The 7,232-nt window shown below is 38.1% G+C and overlaps 1 long non-coding RNA gene across 1 annotated transcript; it reads left to right on the forward strand.

Moving 5' to 3' along the window:
* Window positions 1–269: 269 nt before the first annotated feature.
* On the forward strand, window positions 270–6,590 carry LOC119719093. The gene is made up of 3 exons (XR_005269909.1): window positions 270–351; window positions 1,868–1,928; window positions 6,562–6,590. It is a non-coding gene; the product is annotated as an uncharacterized LOC119719093 (long non-coding RNA).
* Window positions 6,591–7,232: the final 642 nt, after the last annotated feature.

A 7,232-nucleotide genomic window follows, 5' to 3' on the forward strand; every position in this document is an offset into this window, starting at 1 on the left:
GCGTGTGTCAATCACAAAGCTCAAGTTTGGATGTGTCACCGACATCCATACAATATCCACCAATAAGAAGCGGCCATTTCAATGTCGGTGACTAGTTTTTTATGGTGAGTATATAGCCTCAACGACATAAACATTGCTCTCGTATCATTAATATGAAGCGAGTCGGTGGTGTGTGATTGACAGCGCATGGCGGCCATGCAATCACAAACCAGGTCCGAGTTTTTAGTCACTGCTCAGGAAATCGATGGCACTATTTAAGACATGTGGGGCCGTCCACCCCTCACAGCAAACATAGCTTATCGCCATCTTCGGACAACAACCAGAGAGAGAACTGATGACTACAAGAACTCGGTGAGTGTTTAAAACAATCATTTTTCCTCGGAAGAAATGTGTTGTCTTTTGCACAATGTGTTTGAATCAATGCGGGATTCAGATTTTGTTGAATGTTGCTGATTCAATGATTTTTTTAAACAACGAGCTCGGTAGTAGGCTTGATATTTCCCCGTCTTTGTGTGTTTGTAAAATGTGGTAGCTTGAGGACTGAAAAAAATTTTTTTAAGAACAAATGTTCAATTTCTTTTTTACTATGACTCTGATACACGTTTGCTAGCAGCAAAGCCAGCGTGCTAATTCCGATCCAGAAGTTGTGCCTTTTCCCAACGACCCCTTTGGAGTTGATAAAGATCGCGATAATTTACAAATGTGTTTGAAATTAACTTGTTCAGACGGACTTTGTTTGTGCATAACATGCACTAATCAAAGCCCGTCTGAAAGAGTTAATTTCAAATACTTTTGTAAATTATCGAGCTATTTTATTTCAGCTCTTAATGTAAACAGTTGTTGCGGATGCAGACCACGGTTTTGCGAGTTCAAATTTCAAGGCAATAAAAATGAGGAATTCCTGTAAGGCAATATTTCCGCTACTACTTGCGTTGTGCACTCTCAAAAATAAATTATTGTCCAAATACTGACTGGTTTCTTTACTCTTTGAAAAAAATCATTTGGATTCTTGTAAAGTCACATGGACCTTTTTTATATTAAGGTTCGACTGTTAGGTTGGACTGTTTTCTGACCGCAGTTTTCCGCAAGTTCCCTGCTGTGATTCAGAACAGTAAAGATGTATTATTATACCTGCTTATTCAAAATAATATTTCAGAGGGACTTCAAATCGGTGTTTCACATTTCGGTTTCAAAAACAAATCTCGCAAAACCTGGATTCGTTATAACCTGGCCAATATTTTTGGCATGATCAAGCACACTTATTTTTTGCCTCCTTTTTTTCCTATAGACTTTATCATTTCAATTTTCAAACATGAAACCCTAGTACAATGTACTCACATTATTTCCGGATATCACTCAAACTCAATCAGGATGAAAAGTTATGCGGACGTTGGCCACGGAAGAACGTATACAGGTATCCGTACATCTCAAAATGCCGGTCTTATTTGTGTTATTATTAATGTGGATATTCTCAGTGCCTTTGAACTTTGTTGTTGAACTGTGTCATTTCGCCATAGTTCACAGTGCGCCATTCCGGTTTCATCAAGTTACTTTTAGGCATTGCAGGATAAAAGTGTCACTGGTCAGAATAGACTAGAGGGCGCAAATACAAACGCACTGGATCATGATGATGCACACAATTTTATACAAGTTCAGTAGCTGGATGCATTTTGTCGAATTCATGGATAGATTTGGTTTTTGGAGAACGCATTTGAGATAAATAGTCAACCCAGATTACATTTTCAACTGTACGGACTTTTTTTGGCGGTATTGTGCTTGTGGAATTCAGCTATGCCTCCCCACCAGACTCCAAGTAATCTCCTAGAGGATTTTTAATGACTCATATTTTTGTTGGTATTTTTTTTAGCCAGCAATTCGTTCGAGTGTTGAGGAGTGCTCCCGCGATAGAATTCAAGAACTGTGCTTAGGTGAGTGTCTGTTTGACATTTTCTTCATTCAAGCATCGTAATAAAGCGGTGATTTGGTGGGAGACTGTATCTTTTTTTCTATTCATTTACATGTATACAGTTTTTGGTCACAGTTATAAACAGAAAACGTCATTCGAAAAAAAGGAAGTGTACAAATCTACACTCACTGTACAACTGTGCCTTACATTTTGGCCAATCGCTGCTATGAACAAACCTTTTTGAACCGTAGCCTTTTTGTTCGTGGTCTTTGAATCAACATGCGATTCAGTTTCAAACTAACTTCCGTTCGATGACGTCACAATGCTGAATTGTCGCAAAGACGTTTGGGGTCATTCAAAGAATATCTACGGCTGCAGACCAGCAAATAAACTGCCAAGGACCTCAGTGATAAATACCCCCATTTGTAAAGATCAGGACAAATACTCACAGCTCTCCAAGGTGTTTGAAACACCCTTCGAATTAAAGCTTATTTCATCATCTTTCATTGTCTGTTCAATGTTAGCGGGATAATCCGATGACCTTTTTGGAACAAAAATTCCACCCAAATATGATGACCCTGTAGTCCTGTAGCCCATCGCCCAAGGCACAATCTGCCACTTCACAAAACAATGAACACTCAGATTTATTAGGACAAAAGATATTGCTCAAACAGGGGCGGATCCAGGAATTTTTGCAGGGGGAGGGTCAGGCTCCTAAAAAAATAATGTCAGATTGTTGTGACAGGCAAATGGGTTATTATTATTAATTGGTTATTATAATTACTATTTTAATTACCTATTATTATTAATTGGTTATTATAATTACTATAATTGTGATATATTTTTGTGTGTGTTTCACAGCGGGGGGGGGGGGGGACCCCACCCCCGGATCCGCGCCTGTCAAACTATTTTGTCAAATTTTAAGCTGATATGATTGTAATTTGATGTATGAAGACGTCATGATGACGTCGCTAAAATATCCCCATCTTCACACTAAGGTTCATGTTTATACCAGGTTTCGTCCTTCTGCGGCTTCTCTTTGCATTTTGAATTCACCTAAATTTGACCTACCGGTAACCCCGGTAGGAAAGGTCAGACGACTTTACCTTCGAATATCAAAAATGTTTATCAATGTATAGTCAATCAGATTTAAAGTGTGAACATGATTGTTCATTTTGTTCATGAGTTTTTGCAGTGAAATCGCTTGTAATAAGATACCCGATGATGTCATTATGACGTCAGAGTATACAAAAGGTACACCAGTGTTGATGTTCGTTCAAGGTTTGAAGTTTATACCGTGTACTGTAGGGTTCAGTAGAAAAGTCGCAGATAGTTATTGTCCGAAAAAAAAACAAGAAAGAAAGAAAGAAAGAAATTTCTGAACATTTCCAAACAATGATCGGGTAGTACCCGATCACCCAAATATATCAGGGTTTTGTTGTTCGGAATGAGGAATTCCTGTCTGACTTTATTTCCGCCTCTACTTTCATTTCGCACGCTTCAAACTAAATTGTTGTTCACATACTGACTGGTTTAGTTTTGATAAAGTTGAAATCTTGTCACTATAATAGATAGCACACTGTACATTCCCGAAAAGTTGTATTGTCAAAACAAAGGCTATCAGTAGGACTTTTTCTAGTCATTTCTGATTGCAGTTTTGAGAAGAGTTTAAAACATCAAGTTCCATGCTGATTTCAGAATAGTTTCAACTGATTGTGATTAATGCTTAAACAAATTCACGCACTTTTAATACTTAAAAAAAGTTTATGTCTTTGGTTTAAAGAAGACATTTTGCGAAAGCTCCATCCTTTATAAATAACCTCACCCATAAAATCAGTATGATCAACCACTCCTTATTTTCTTTCTCATTTTGCCATTTTAATTTTATCGCTTTAATTTTAAAACATGAAATTCTGGTGCGATGTCCTCACATTGTTTCCCGGCAATCACTCAAACTAATTCAGGATCAACAGTTATGAGGAAGTTGGTCACGGAAGAACGTTTATCAGGCAATCCGGACATCAAAAACATGCCTGTCTTATTTTGTGTTATTGCTCAAGCAGTACCCTTTCAACTTTGCCATTTCGCTAGAGTTCACAGTGCGCTTTGATCATCAAGTTACATTCAGGCATTGCAGGATGAACGTGTCATGAATATAGATGGCGCAAATACAAACAGACTGGATCGTGATGATGCACACAGTTTTATACCAGTTCAAACTGCTGTATTTAACTGGATGAATGTGTAGAAATCCTGTATTGAGTTGATGTTTGTACAAATTGCTCAGGCTTTCTGTTCGCCTGAAGAGATTGAAGCAAAAGCTCTCGATGAATTCACTCATGTATTTGCATGTAGGGTTCCACTCAGCATGCCGCTGAGATTCTGTTGGATATTTGGACAAACAGCCATATTGGTTTTTGGCTTTTTTTTCGAAAGTTTTTGGTGATTGGTACAGATTTTCACAAATTTGAGAAATGTTTCAGTTGACAAACAGATGGTGGCTTATAGCCAAACCGGTGCTCTGATTTCCCATCCGGAAAATAAATCTTTATGTAATGACTGTAACTTGACTGCGGTAGTCCAGCTGTATTCCTTGGTATGAGATCGATTTCCCTCATTAATGCAGAAACTGTATGCTCATTGTGATTCCTAAAACCACAAGTTCAAGCAACTTTGAACCAATTAGAGGAACAAAGGAGCAATTGCTCACAATCTTAAGCATGATGCAGCACAACTAACTTTTGAACTTTTAGCTCAGTTGATGCTTTACATTATTTTGACCAAAACAGATAAATTAAAGGGATTATTTTTTTGTTGGTTCTTGTCACTGAATTTCGTTGCCCACCGGCACACTATTTCGAAAACGTCTTCAGTTTTTTAAGACGATATATCTTGTCTCATATAACACTATACATTTACGAAATAATTTAGTGTCAAAACAAGGTTGTTCAGATTCGACTGGTTTTGAATCAAATTTTGGATCCATTTTTTTTCAAGAGCTCATTACATCAATATAGGTATGATCAACCACTCCTTATTTTCTGCCTCGTTTTTTCCTGTTTAATTTATCATTTTAATATTTAAACATGAAATCCTGATGCGATGTCCTCGCATTGTATTCCGGCTATCACTCAAACTAATTCAGGATGAAGAGTTATGGGGAAGTTGGTCACGGAAGAACGTTTATCAGGAAATCAGGACAACTCAAACATGCCTGTCTTATTTTGTGTTATCATTTATGTGGATACTCAGTAGCCTTTGAACTTTGTTGTTAAACTGTGTCATTTCGCGAGAGTTCACAGTGCGCCATTCCGGTTTGATCATCAAGTTATATTCAATCACTACAGGATGAACGTGTCACTGATAGAGGGCGCAAATACAAACGGACCGGATCGTGATGATGCAAACAGTTTTATTCAAGTTCAAAACTGCTTTATCTAGTTGGATTCATTTGTAGAAATCATGTACAGCGTTGATGTCTGTACAAATTATTCGTCCCTTCTGTTTTACTGTCAAGAGCGGATCCAGAACACTTTTTTGGGGGAGGGGGGGGGGAGCCCAAAAATAATTGTGTCCCCCCAAAGTGGGTCCAAAAAATTACGGCGTCAGATTCAGGGCCCGCTTAAGGGCCCCGAATGTTTTTTTTTTCTTCTTCTTTTGTTTGATTCTAAATGCTCTGTGGTGCGATCTGAGGCAATTTATGACCACTTTAACCAAATTTTTTGAGTACACAAATAATGGGAAAAAATATGGGACATTATTCAGTTAACAAACAGATGGTGGCTGATGCTAATAGCCAAACCGGTGCGCTAATTTCCGATCCGGAAGATAATTATTTTTTATAACGACCGTACCTTGACTGCGGTGTCCACCTGATTTCCGCCACTACTTCCTTGGTATGAGATCGATTTTTCTTATTAATGCAGAAAATGTATGCTCATTGTGATTCCCACAATCTCAAAAGCAAGCAATTTTGAAAAGCATAGGATCATTTGGTTTTGATGCATTTTTTTTTCGTGAGAAGCAACAAAATGGCTTAAAAACTAAGAAGGTCGCAACTAACTTGTTAAAGTTTCAGCTCAGTGGATACTATCATTGAGTAAAGCAGAGAAAACGTATGCACTCTTTTGTTGGATCTCGTAACTTGATTCCGTTGCTTTATAACACCTTAAACTATTTTTTTTTAAATTTTAAAAACACCTTCAAAGTTTTCAAAGGATATATCAGGCGAAATAATTTCACCGGGTATTTCACCAGCATTGCAAGGTTTCTGTCATCAAATCGCCATATATGTACTTTTCCGGGCAGTTGCAAATGATCCTACGTGGCCTTAAATTCTTTTTGCATACAGTTTTCTCTCAGAAAATCTGGGTATTTGCTTTGGTAGTTACTGCGTTTGATTCGAAAATATTAATTCCTTCACAGAAGACATGAATATTGTTGCTCGTGCGTGGGTCTGTTCAGGGCCGTTGCATGCAGGACGCATTCCGCTTAAAAAGCATATATATATTATCAATCCAGATCGCATTTCGCCCGACAGAGATTTTGATCTGGGGGTGTTTTACTTGTGAAATTCAGCTATGCCTCCCCCAACAGCCCCTAAGATATCTCCCAGCGGATTTTCAATGACTCATTTTCGTTGGTATTATTTCCAGCTCGCAATCTGCTGAGTGCTGAGGATTCCCTTCGTGATAGAATTCAAGAACGTTACATCGAGGCGAGTGTCCGTTATTTGACACTTTCCTCACTCAATCATCAGAACAGAGTTGTGATATTAGTGGAAGACTGTATTTTTTTCTCTATATACACCTTTTGGTCAAAATTTTTAAAGAAAACATCGCTCGAGTGATATTCCCTCCCTATAACACCCACCGCAGAACTACGCCAGACATTTTGGCCTGCAGTCTTTGCAAATTCCTCGTTAACTCATCAGGGTGCCTTGAACTTATAGCGGAAACGCGCTGAAATTTCCTTCACATTTTTTATGGACGTATATCAGTTTTGTCAAAAAAGGGAACTTAGATGAAAACAAACATTGATCACACCAATATTTAGTTGCTGTGTAATCAGATTCTTTGGAATTTGTCTTCATTTAATTAATTTTTTAAATCGGAATGTCCTAATTCTTTCTTGAGTCACGTTGTAATTCGTTTGTTTTTGTTTATCACCTTAATGATTCTATCAGGACCAGGGCAGGGGCAAGATGTGTGCCCCCTCCCCCTAAAAATACTACAGCTCCGGAACGCTTTGCCCTATCGGAATGCAATTTAGTGACCTTTCCTAACTTTTCTTGGCGGGCGAGATAAAAAGAAAATCGATTCGATGG

This window comes from Patiria miniata, unplaced genomic scaffold (genome assembly GCF_015706575.1).
Source record: "Patiria miniata isolate m_02_andy unplaced genomic scaffold, ASM1570657v1 HiC_scaffold_1, whole genome shotgun sequence".
Classification (NCBI taxonomy): domain Eukaryota; kingdom Metazoa; phylum Echinodermata; class Asteroidea; order Valvatida; family Asterinidae; genus Patiria; species Patiria miniata.